Raw genomic sequence first — 13,549 nt, forward strand, 5'->3', positions numbered from 1 at the left:
GTAGAGTGTAACTGGGACCACAGAGAAAAATCAGAACGTACTGTAAACTAGTTTAAGTTTAGTACAGGCCTAGTTCCTCTATTTTTTATTATTTTTTACTTTTTACTAACCCCAACCCCCAGTCTATGGCTGTCCAACAAGACGGGACGGGACGACATTTAGCCGGGGCGGTGATGGAACGGGATGAAACGGGACGAAACAGTAGGCTTATCCTGTCCCACTAACAAACGGGACGAGTTCGCAGGCCTTAAGTGTAGTTTAAAAAAAAGTCTAGTTTTTTTTACAATGACTAAGTTTTTAAAGTTTGCAACAACTAGTTTTTGACTTATTTAATAAACTTAAATGTTAGAACTGAAATTAGAATACTAAATAAAGAATTATAAAATATTAAAATAAAAGACTTGTAATGAAATATTATAGTAATTATAATAGAGTTATAATTTATTTAATATAGTTTCAAAGTATTAAGTAACTAAGACAATTCATAAATAACACTTAACGCTTAGAGCCTTTTATTTTATTAATAAAACTTTCAAATCTCACATACAAATATAATTCTTTTGAGGAACACCTAATCTACGCAACCAACTTCTAGGAAGGATTCTGTTTGAACTAGGCCTCTTAGTAGTCAATTACAAATTATCATACTAATATTTGTAAGCTCGTATATAGCTTCTTTGTAACTTATCAATAATTTCTCTCGGATATTGTTCTGGAACTGGCAATGTTGATTGATGTTCCATGAGCTCCATGCCGTCATCGCTCCCAGCCCTAAGTCTCATTGTATTCTTCTTCTTTTTCCCTAGTGGTTAATTTTTCAAAACCATGATTTCTTCTTTCTGAATTAATCCAATCTCTGAATAATACGAAAATTTCTAGACTATCTTCCGCTAATGAATGTCTATGATCTCCAATTAGAAATCTTGCCGTGCTAAAAGCACTCTCCGATGCTACTGATGATGCTTGAATAGCCAGAATATCTCGGGCCATTATTGAAAGTGTTGGAAAAGCCTTGCCATGTTCCCTCCACCATGCCAAAAGTTGTTCGTTGCCTTCTTTGTCTTTAATACTTTCCAATCCTTGATTAAGATAAGAATCAAGTTCATCATCAATAGAGGAATCAAAACCTGTTATATCATCCATATCTTCCCACAAAACTTCTGCTCTAGACTTAGAAGTAGAAGGAGCAGTTTCACCAACTGTTGTTTCCATAGATTTATATTTATCAAACATTGATCTAGCATAAGAATATATGCTAGCTTGGAAGTCTTCGAGAGATGATTTTTCATTTTCTTGAATTGCTAAATTCTCATAAATTTTACGAACAAGTCCCTTTGCACCTCTAGTTTTAAAGATGGGTTTAGTAGAGTAGAAATTAAATAAACTTGAGGAATAAGGAAAAAATACTTTTTAAATTTTGAAATCATTTCATTAATGACTGGTGCATAAGTTGGATTTGTTTTATACGTACCAAATACAACAGAAATTTCACAAATATACCATAATATTTGTGTAACCGTAGGATAATATATACCAGAAAATTATTTTGTAGCATAAAAAGATTTCCATAAAAGTGATGTTTTGGGACGTTTAGCGTTAGGCTTACTCCTTATAGGGGATACAGGGGGTAAAGCTCCAGACCGAGATTGACTTTGAGTTGGAGCTTGTGTTGCGAGACTAGTGGGTGTTTCATCTAATTCTTCTTCCTCATTTTCTTTATCCTTATTTTCTTCATCCTCAAAAAAATATCATTGACAATTTGTCTTTATAAAGTTTCACGATCTAGTTATTCTCCGGAATTAATATTATAACATGCGGGGGGTTGGAAAAATGAAGTTTCATCAATATGAGTCATTTCATCTATATGTTTTCTAATTCTAGGAGAAGGGTTAGGATTAGGATTACTACTACTTTCACCTTTACTATTTTTTTACTACTTTTTTAAACATGCTAAATACATTTTTAGGTGCAATAATTTAAATACGAAATTAAATTAAAAAATTTAATACAAAAATTAAACACACAAATGAAATACGAAAATAGAACACATAAAATAAACACAAAATTAAGCACTAAAATGATACGCAAAAATTGTATATTAAAATTAGGAGATGGAATGAGTGCACCGTGATTAAATATTAAAACTTGAAGAAACGGCCCAAAATATTGCTCTAAATACTTGACGAATTAATTTGAAGGTTGAAAGTTGCTCCAAATATTTGCCCAAATATTTGAAAGTTATCACCTGATAGTTGATAGTGAGAAAATTGAGAGAATAATATAGATAGAATGCAAGAGATTTGAGAGTGAATGGTTGATTTTTTGTGGGAAAAAAATGAAGAAGGATGTGGGTATTTATAGTAGAAAATAGGGCCAAAGTATAATTTAATAAACTCAGGGGTTATATTAAAAGTTTGAGGGGGGTTGGGGGGGGGGGTTGGGGGTGTTTTGGGAGGATGGAGGGCAATTATAGCCGTGTTTAGCCGTTGGGAACGACTATTTTTGCAATTGAAGTTGTTGCCCAACGGCTAGAATTCAAAAAAAAAAATATTACGCGGGACAAGTGGGACGAGACGCGACGGGACAAACGGGACGAAATGGCCATCCCGTCCCATCCCGTGTCCTGTTTAATATGGGCCCATCCCGTTTAGAATGAAGTGGGTCGGGCCGGGACATGGGACGGTACGGGATGTCCCGTCCCATTGGACAGCCATATCCCAGCCCCCAACCTTCTACCTTAATAGGTCAGATTTGTCCCTATACTTTGGTAAATTGTTCTATGTTTATCCCTCGTTCTACTTTGCATCCCAATATGTCCCCACCATTAACAAAGTAGATAAAATCACCCTCAACCTTAACAGATCTTCACCGCGGCAATGAGACCTCTCACTTAAACTGCCAAGTGTACAATGATGAACCCAAATTCTAATGACCCATGCCTATTTCTTTGACCCAACTATCCAACTTAAAATTAGATATCAAACTCTGAGATCAACTTGATCTCTGCTCAATCCTTTAAAACCCCAATATGAATCACACTATATACAATTACAACATTGAACACAACATATACAATCACAACAACAAATACAAAAATCCAATGCAACTCCACAACAAGCATTTTAAAACAAGATGATTGGAGCACACAACATACAACTGATCTATTATTTTACTCACTTTCTTGAACTTCCTCTTCACTATGAATTTAAAGTTTGGATTCTTCACCCATACTCTCTCAAATCAGTAAAAATTGATCTCAAAAGACTAAGAAAATAAAACCCCACTTCAAAATTGGATCTTTTCAAGATTTTCGTATAAAGAAAGTCTTGAAGAGTCAACTACCAAGCAAATGAGGATCTTTTGGGCTTATTTTACTCATGGGGTTTTAGATTTTTGCTCTTAATTAATTTTGAATACTCCCAATCTATAAAATGGATTAGAGAAAATAAGAAAACCCCAGTTCAAGATTAAGTCTTTTCACGATTTTGGTACAAAAATTTTGACTTGAAAAATCAATATCCGAGCATATGAGGATCTCTTGGGCTTGAGTCTTTTCAAGATTCTCGGTCGATGGTAGCCACGCCGGTGGCTCAGCCGTGGAGGATCGAAGAGAAGTGAGTAATCATTAGGCGGCAAGTCTTGCAATTTCTTCACCTACACTGATTCGATGACCTCTTCGTTCCTCAGCGATTTCTAAAAAAATTGATTTAACTAAATCATCCATTTCGTTAGCTAGTTTTACCAAAAATAAAATCCATCCTTTCAGTCCTCTTACTTCCAGATTTTACCAACTCATTTGTTCCTTTTAGTCCCCTTAATTTCAGATTCTAACTATTTATTTGTGCTAGTTGGGTCAAGAAAATGGGTACGGGTCATTAGAATTTGGGTTGACCTTGTCCACTTGGCAGTTTAAGTGAGAGACCCCATTATCACGGTGGAGATCTGTTAGGGTTGGAGTTGATTTTTTCTACTTTATTAACAGTAGGGACATATTTGGACACAAAATAGAACGGGGAATAAACGTGAACAATTTACCAAAGTAGAGGGACAAGTTTAACCTTTTTTCCTAAATTAAATAATGATTTTTTAAATTTTCTTTTCTTTAGTGAATCGAATTCATAATTTTTTTGGTTGAAAATAAATGAGACTAGCACCTCTCTCTTTTCATTTGATTAAATGTCGAATTGGTCTGGGGGTGGGGGGCACTCTAGTAAGGTTATATGTTACAAAGTAGATTAATGCCTTTATAACTCTACCCACAAATTGTCAGATACACCAAATGCTTTAATCATACTGTTTGACTCAAAAGATATTGAAACCTTTTTGAACAAATAAATCACAGGTGAAAGGGTAAATCTAGCTGAGAATAATAATCTCTAGAAAGAATGATAGATAAAGAGAAGACGGATCACAAGACTTCTTTTACGATCTACTTTTCTCCAAATCTTTTAGAAATCTTTTCACTCATAAATAGTAATGTAGCCAACATTCGGAATCCCCCCCCTTTTACAAGGTTATTGTCCTCTATATATATAAAGACGAGACTTTTCTAGCAATAAAAGACAAATTACAAGGAATATTCCTAATGTCCCTTAATGGGCCTACATTATTACAAGGGTCGTTCAGTCTCTTGTTTGTCTTAAGGTTGTCACCCTCAAGACATCAATTCAAGGAGACCCCGTCAATCGTTGTGCTCGTCGTCGATCTTGGTTGGTCAAATTTGGTCCCATACAGTTAGTCCCTCCGCTTGTCGGGGTCGCAACTGAGTGCGTCCTCGATGAGCGAACATCATGCGTTCCTATGGAGACATTTAAGCCATTGAGATATTATGACGTGGCCAATGGGGGATGGTCAGCATGCTTAGAAAGACACCGGGTAACACACTTTACTGGAAAATGATGTCATCTTCACGCGCATCATCATTACGCATGTTTTCGAGGCAGGATTTGATGGCTTGATGCTTCGATTCCATTGCTACTCTATGACCCTCCGCTTCGGTTCTAGCACCACCCAACTCTATAAATAGGTGAAGGGTTTGTTTCTTCGAAAGTTCTTGGCCATTTCACTCCTGATAACCTCTCTTAATCCTCTAAGCTTGCTCTCATACCTTCCTGCTTCTTCTTCTTACGTTCTTCATTCGTAGCTTCGTCCTCCTCCTTTTTTGAATTGATACTCCTTTGAACGATATCATGCCAAGATCTCATCATTCTCATGAAGGGGTTCCTGAGGCCACCCCATTGTCCCTTTCAGGCGGTGAAGATACGATGGTAGAAGAGGGTGACAGTCCCCCTACGGTGGAGGAGTTATTACCGAGACACCCCATGTCTCGGAGTGACTTCCTCAAAGACCCCCTCCTACTCCTGCCCCCGTACTTTATGAGAGGGAGCAGGTTCACCTTGACGCTCTTCGTATAAAATACAGCATCCCTGCTCACGTTGACATGATTCTGGCGGGAAGGGATTTTGTAGATGTCCACAGGCCTGGGTACTACGCTTTCTATGAGTACCCTTTCGTGATTGGCTACACTTTTCCTCTCTTCCCCTTAGTGGAAGAGTTCTGTAGGTTCTACCAAGTTTACCCGGCACAACTTTCACCGTATACCCTTAAGGTGCTCCTACTGTTGACCAAGTATACGGAATTGGCGGAATGTAATATTTCTATCCACCACCTTTTGCACCTTGTCACACCTCCTTTTTACATACCCGCGAGGGTACAAGGGGAGTTTTTTCCAATTAAAGGACAATTGAAACGAGATTTGTTTATTTATTTCAGAGTCGCCACTTGGGAGCTTTAGGGTGTCCCAAGTCACCAATTTTAATCCCGAATCGAGGAAAAGAATGACTCCATATTACAGTCTGCGTACCAGAAATCCGGATAAGAAATTCTGCTAACCCGGGAGAAGGTGTTAGGCATTCCCGAGTTCCGTGGTTCTAGCACGGTCGCTCAACTGTTATATTCGGCTTGATTATCTGATTTTATACAAATGTGAACTTATGTGCAAATTTATCTTTTGACCGCTTTATTATTATTGTTTTTAAAAGAAATGTGAACATCGCTTAAAACACGTCTTTGGACTGCGTCACATGAAATGCACCCACAATCCGGAACATATTTTATTTGACGTTTTGGGATTTGGATTTGGGTCGCATGAAATGCGCACCCAAGTTTAAGAAACTAGATTATTAAACACGCACCTAAAGAGACTATCGTGTTATTATTTTGGGGAGCCCGTGAAATTCGCTAAACGACCCTCCTGAATTCTAAGTAATTTAAAACAAGTATTTACTGAGGGCCCCGCAATTTGTATTTTTATTCGGCGAGGCTCATCTCATTCTTATTTTTTAAAGGAATTTGCAACGTCGTGGACATGCATCTCGAACCACGTTACAATCAATGTACCCGCGATTTTAGAGACACATTTCAACTCCGCTGAGATTTGGATTTGGGTCACATAAATGTGCACCCGAGTTAGGGAGAATAAATTATTAAAGGCGCGCCTAAAGCAACTAGCGCATTATTATTTTTGGGTTGGGCCGTGAAATTTGCTAAACGGCCCGTCCCGAAATCTAAGTATTTAACACATATATTTTGTGAGGGCTCCGCAATCTGTGCATTTTTTATTTGGCGAAGCTTGTCTCGTTTTTTTTTAAGGGGCAAACTTAAAACAACTACGATTTTCTACTAGTGAAGCCATCCGAGATTAAACAAAAATACAACAATTCTAATAGGTAATAATATCCATGGTAAAAATGAAGAGCAATTCAACAAAGCCGATACACAAACAGTGCATAGGAAATCCATATCATTTCATTCCATTTAAGCAAATATCACAAGTTTAGAAATGCGTATGCACCTGTTTGAAGCAAGAACGACAACCAACTGGACCGACAACCGTCAGAAACCTTTCCAACGACGGAACCTCGATGTCAAGCTCAACGTACCGGACCTCGACTCAACTTTCGGACTTTGGACTGGAACTTGACTTCAACACAAGGTCGAGCAGCTCACCTCCATGAATTCCGGTTCAGCTGGGGGGCGTGAGGATGGGGGAAACAGCCGCAGGGCTGCTTGGCGTGAAGCTGACGGACTGTTTGGTCGATGACTGTGGAGTCGACGGGCAGTGTTTAATGGCTGGAAGCGTCGCTGGACATGGGGACGACGAACAACAGTGGTCGTCGGAGCAGTGGTTGAGGACTGAGCTGGTGGTTTGGACAGTAGGTTTGAGGGGGCAGTGACGACGTGAGGGAGTAGTGGCACGACTGGTTTTTGGGTTACGACGGGGAGGTGACGGAGAGGTTTTGGAAGGGTGACGACGGGAAAGCAACAACAGTTGCCGTTTGACAGAGGTGAAGGCGTGGGGGACGACGGAACTGGTGGTTTTGCTGGTGAGGCAGGTGGTGTTTGGGCGATGCAGCAGCAGTAGCTGCTGCTTGACGGGTGGTTGGGTGGTGGACGTGGGGGAGTGCGACTGGTTTGGGTAGGGTTTTGCTAGGGTTTTCTCGAGGAAGAAGGCGATGGGGAAGGTGACGGACTGGTTGCGATGGAGTTTAGGAGGAGACGGGGTGGTCGTTTGGTGGTGGTTTGAGGCGGAGAGGGAGCTGGGGCGACGACCGTGGGGGGGTCACTGGTTTGGTTTTTTTTGGTAGGGTTTTGTTTCTTCTTCTTTTTGAAGAAGATCATCAACAGTGCCTCTTCCAAAATTTTCCAAAGTCCCCCCTTTCCTGTGTTTTTGCCCGTGCATTTGTAACCTTCCGCCAAGAAAAATGAGCCCCACGCGTGGTGGGGTTCAAGACTTGTGTCCCCCACGCGTGGTGGGGTTCCCCGTGTGTCGTGTTCCGTCCGTGTTCCCCACGCGTGTCCCCCATGTGTGGTGGACTCGGATTATTATGGGTTAGGTCCGAAAATTAGGCCTAAAACCGGGTAGTTTGAACTCAAATATTATTCTTTTGCCCGGATCCGAGAATAAGAACACGACGTTGCTTAACTAATCCTATGTAAGCAAAATAACTACCAAAAATAAGACTAATATTTAAAACAAAACTATATCTTTTTAATATTTTTTCAAGATTAAAATAGCTACAAAATATTAATAAAACTATTTTTTTTGTAATTTTTGTTTTTATATAAAGATAAAATATAAAGTATATTTTTATTTTGTATTTTTTCAAAATTAAAAATGACTACAAAACATTAATAGAACTATGTTTTGGTAATTTTCGAAATGATGTAAAGTACAAAATAAGGTACTATTTTTTTTTTGTATTTTTCAAGTTTATGAGAAATACATAAACTAAAAATTTATATATATATTTTTGTAATTTTTCTTTTTGCAACGAAATAAAGTAAAATAGTCAAAATAGCTATATTATGCCTAAATTACATGTTTACGCTAAAAATGTGGAAATTCTCGGGGAGGGTCAAAAATCAGGTGTCTACAGCTGACCCTCTTTGACTGGAAACACGAAGAGTTTTCCGAAAAAGAACGACTAGACATGTTTTTGACCCGACCATTTCTTGGACGGACTACACTAAGGAAAGGAAGGGAATGTGACCGAGCCCTGGTATCTGAGCTGCCTACATATCCTTGGTTATACAGGAATCAGGCCACGTGTAGTTCGGAAATGAGAGAGATGGTAGAGTGTACCGAGGTGAAGAGCCGATCGAGGTGCCGTTCCGTTGAGGTTCTGGTCCGTGGTCCTGTCATTACATCAAAAATGAAAACTGAAAAAGACTAACTAAGCCTATCAGCTACTAGTTACAAGGATTCATATCTTTAAGTCTTCTGAAACTTGATCTTGAGTCTTGAATGGTGCTTCATACAGACTTTGGATTTGAACCTTGATACTTGCTAGTTGTAGGCGCTAGTTCTTGAGCAGATCATGTATGTTCTCCCCTTCCGTACTTTGGATTATTTTTTTATTTTTTTTTCTTCTTTCTTTTTTTTTTGTTTTTTGTTTTTGTTTTTGTGACTAGCTTTTGTTGACTATCTCAGACTGTTGACTCGCATTCTTGAGGCGAGCTTCTTGCTGTTTCTAACTTGGATTGAATGCTGGGGATTTTTGTTGTAGCCTTCTGCCTTCCAATGGGTTACGGCTTGACCTTGAACGATGTTCCTCTGTTCTACAGGCGGACCCCTAACTTCTTCAATCTTCGACATATAACAACCTCCGCTCTACAGGCAGGCTCCTGACAACCAAAACAAACAACACAGATGAAATTTCCTAACCCAGTTTGCACTGGGAAGGTTTGTGAGTCGTTAGCAAAATCGTAACCACCGACACTACTGGTGGGCGCCTGACAAGAAATTTAAAGACTGAAAAGTATTCCACTCGTTATGTAGGTGGGCGCCTGACAAGAAATTTAAAGACTGAAAAGTATTCCACTCGTTATGTAGGTGGGCGCCTGACAAGAAATTTAAAGACTGAAAAGTATTCCACTCGTTATGTAGGTGGGCGCCTGACAAGAAATTTAAAGACTGAAAAGTATTCCACTCGTTATGTAGGTGGGCGCCTGACAAGAAATTTAAAGACTGAAAAGTATTCCACTCGTTATGTAGGTGGGCGCCTGACAAGAAATTTAAAGACTGAAAAGTATTCCACTCGTTATGTAGGTGGGCGCCTGACAAGAAATTTAAAGACTGAAAAGTATTCCACTCGTTATGTAGGTGGGCGCCTGACAAGAAATTTAAAGACTGAAAAGTATTCCACTCGTTATGTAGGTGGGCGCCTGACAAGAAATTTAAAGACTGAAAAGTATTCCACTCGTTATGTAGGTGGGCGCCTGACAAGAAATTTAAAGACTGAAAAGTATTCCACTCGTTATGTAGGTGGGCGCCTGACAAGAAATTTAAAGACTGAAAAGTATTCCACTCGTTATGTAGGTGGGCGCCTGACAAGAAATTTAAAGACTGAAAAGTATTCCACTCGTTATGTAGGTGGGCGCCTGACAAGAAATTTAAAGACTGAAAAGTATTCCACTCGTTATGTAGGTGGGCGCCTGACAAGAAATTTAAAGACTGAAAAGTATTCCACTCGTTATGTAGGTGGGCGCCTGACAAGAAATTTAAAGACTGAAAAGTATTCCACTCGTTATGTAGGTGGGCGCCTGACAAGAAATTTAAAGACTGAAAAGTATTCCACTCATTATGTAGGTGGGCGCCTGACATGAAATAAACAACTTTAAAATAAACGCTATTCCTCTCTTCAGGCGGGCTCCTGATTTCAACAATTTTGAAAATAAAATGCCATTCCTTTCTTTAGGTTGGCGAGATTTCAACAACTTTAAAAATAAACGCCACTCCTCTCTTCAGGCGGGCTCCTGATTTCAACAACAACTTTTAAAATAAACGCCACTCCTCTCTTCAGGCGGGCTCCTGATTTTAACAACAACTTTAAAAATAAACGTCATTCCTCTCTTCAGGCGGGCTCCTGATTTCGACAATTTTGAAAATAAAATGACATTCCTCTTTTTAGGTTGGCGAGATTTCAACAACTTTTAAAAATAAACGCCACTCCTCTCTTCAGGCGGGCTCCTGATTTCAACAACAACTTTTAAAACTTAGGAAGAAATGCCTCTCCTATGGGTAAAATAGACTTGGGAGGAAATGCGTCTCCTATGGGTAAAACTAAACGTATGAGGAAATGCATCTCCTAAAAATAAACTTAGGAGGAAATGCGTCTCCTATGGGTAAAACTAAACTTTAGGAGGAAATGCGTCTCCTATGGGTAAAACTAAACTTAGGAGGAAATGCATCTCCTACGGGTAAAATAAACTTAGGAAGTGCTTCTCCTATCGGTAAGACTAAACTTAGGAATTGCGTCTCCTATTAATGAAATCTTTAACTTAGGAAGTGCGTCTCCTATGCGTGAAATCTTAATTCAGGAAGTGCGTCTCCTCTAGGTAAAATAAACTTAGGAAATGAGTCTCCTATGTGTAAAACTTAGGAAGTGCGTCTCCTATTGGCAAAACTAGACCTAGGAAGTGCGTCTCCTATTGGTAAAGGTGTGGAATGTATTCCCTTGTTATACAGGTGGGCGCCTAAAATATGAAATGGACAGACAAAAAGTATTCCTCTCATTATTCAGGTGGGCGCCTGTCTAAAACAAACAAAATAAAATACTATTCGAGGGCGAATGAACCCAAAATATCCTATTCGAGGGCGGATGAACCCAAAATATCCTATTCGAGGGCGGATGAACCCAAAATATCCTATTCGAGGGCGGATGAACCCAAAATATCCTTAAGACTTGAAAATGTCTTACCTCGAATACTTGCTGGGGATTATTTTGCTTGGGATGAATTTTCCCTTTCTACCTTCCCCATTATGGGTTGTCCGACCCTCTTGAAATTTGGCCGAAAATCCGTCGAAGATGCTTCTACATCTCGATGATCCGCTGGGGATAACTTTGCTTGAAGATAACTCTGCTGAGTAAATATGTTATCTTACTCCTTCCAGAACTACTTCCTTTTGAGTAGGATGTTTCATTCCCCTGCAAACTACTTCCCCTTTTTATTTTTTATTTTTTTATTATTATTTTTTTTTTATTATTATTAGCTTCTTCCTTTGAAGACTAACTCCTTTGAGACTCGTTTTGCCTTTCCCCGAAAAGAACCGCTGAGGATACCGATTTTCACCAAACTTGTGTTGGACTCCTCGAAACTGCTAGGGATAACACTGTTGGGGAATCATTTACTTACCTGTTGGGGGGTAAAATGTTATCAGCTGGGGATAACGCTGTCGTGGATAACACTGCTGGGGGATTCTGATTCCTTTGCTGGGGAACAACTTCCTCCATTGAAACTTATTATGTTGGGGAAAACATTGGTTCTAAGACCATTTCCCTTGAGATTGGTGTTATCCTTATTTTTCTAAAGGGTACCTGACTTCCAGAAAATTTTCTAAATGAAAAGAAAATTTTCTGCCCCACTTTGACAGTCTCCCTTATGGCATGCATTTCTGTCATCAATGCCCATTCCTTTACCTGTATCAAATCAAACAAAATTTGTTAGTTTAAAACATGGTGGTTGGTTGTGATACTCCTACTGGGATGGTTTTCCCCTTTCTCCTTCCCTGCTCTGCGTTGCACAAGTTGTTGGGGATGATATTATTTGTTGGGGATAATCCCTTTCTGCTGGGGATATCCCTCTTCTTTTGTGGCATAGCTCGGAAACTGGCACTTCCCCGACCTTTTAGTCTCATATGAATTTCCCCAAATTATGCTCACTATTTTCCTTGCTTTGTTCATGGGCCTCGGCCTTGAGGTTTATAACCTTGGTTTTGGCAAGGATATCCCTCTTGACACTCATCAATCCTTTGTCAATTCCCTTTTGCTGGGGATATCTTTCTTGACACTGGCCTCGCGCTTGTTCCTTGCTGACTATACCATTTGGATGTATTAGTCAGATCTCATCTTGCATAATTGGAAAGCTGATGGCATATTTTGAAGTCAATTCACACTTGTTCTGACCAAACAGACTCTATTGGGGATTTTTCTATGAAAGGAAAAAGATAAAAGGGAACAGAGTAGCAAGACAAAGGAAAAAGATGACCTTTTAACAAAAGAAACTATAAATAAAATTAAAAAACTATCAAACGTAGATACCGACTCTAATGGTCATGACATGCATATGTGGCCTACCATCTACCATCAATCATCTTTCAAGATCTTCAATTGGCAATTCCCCATCTGATTCTCAATCTTATTCGACTTGTAGTGCCCGAAGGGTTTTCACTATCAAGTCTCTCTCATTTTGGTTTTTCTCTCAACTTTCATCGCCTTATGGTGCCTGTGAAGGTTTTCACCAATAAGGCTTTCGTTTTATATCTCTCTCCAGCTGGGGATTTGGAGTGTTGCCGATATGACTCTTTCTGTTGGAGATTAGAGTCCTTTCTGTTGTGGAACAAAATGTTATGTTCGCCAGTAAGACTCTTCATTTGTCTTGACTTGGCATCTTTTGAAGACTGATCAGAAGGTCTTTCTTTGGACCGTAATGTGGGTTTTGGATAGGGCTAGAAAGAAAGGGTATTAAAGGCTCAAAAATGAATCGATTTTGGGTTATTCATTACAACCTTCGGAACTAGATTTATTTACAACAAACGCAACCTTTGCCCCAGTTTCTTGCTTGGGGATTATTTTAATTGATTTTTTTTCATTTTCAAAACTATGACCGAGCCGTGAAGCGCCTACGTATCCTCTTTGAGGAATCAGGTCAAACGTAGTTCCCAATTCCTCTTTTTTCTTGTGACTTTCTTTTGATATTTTTTTGTTATCATTTTTCTTTTCTTTTCTTTTCCTCTTTTTTCGTTTTGTTGTTTTGCTATTCTCTTTTTTTTTATCTTCCATGTTCGCATCTTCTAGTCGTTGCTACTGATTCCGAACGAGGGGTATGAAAGAAAATAAATAAGGCTCAAAAGGGGTAACGAAGGATAAAGTGTTTAGGTAGCACAACAAAATGACTTCGTCATTCCAGTCTTCAAAACATGCCAAGTGCAAACAACACAATTAAACAAAGATTTGCAGTCTCTTCTGATGGTGCTGGATTTGACAAT

The sequence above is a fragment of the Nicotiana sylvestris genome, chromosome 12 (assembly GCF_000393655.2).
Source record: "Nicotiana sylvestris chromosome 12, ASM39365v2, whole genome shotgun sequence".
Lineage (NCBI taxonomy): Eukaryota > Viridiplantae > Streptophyta > Magnoliopsida > Solanales > Solanaceae > Nicotiana > Nicotiana sylvestris.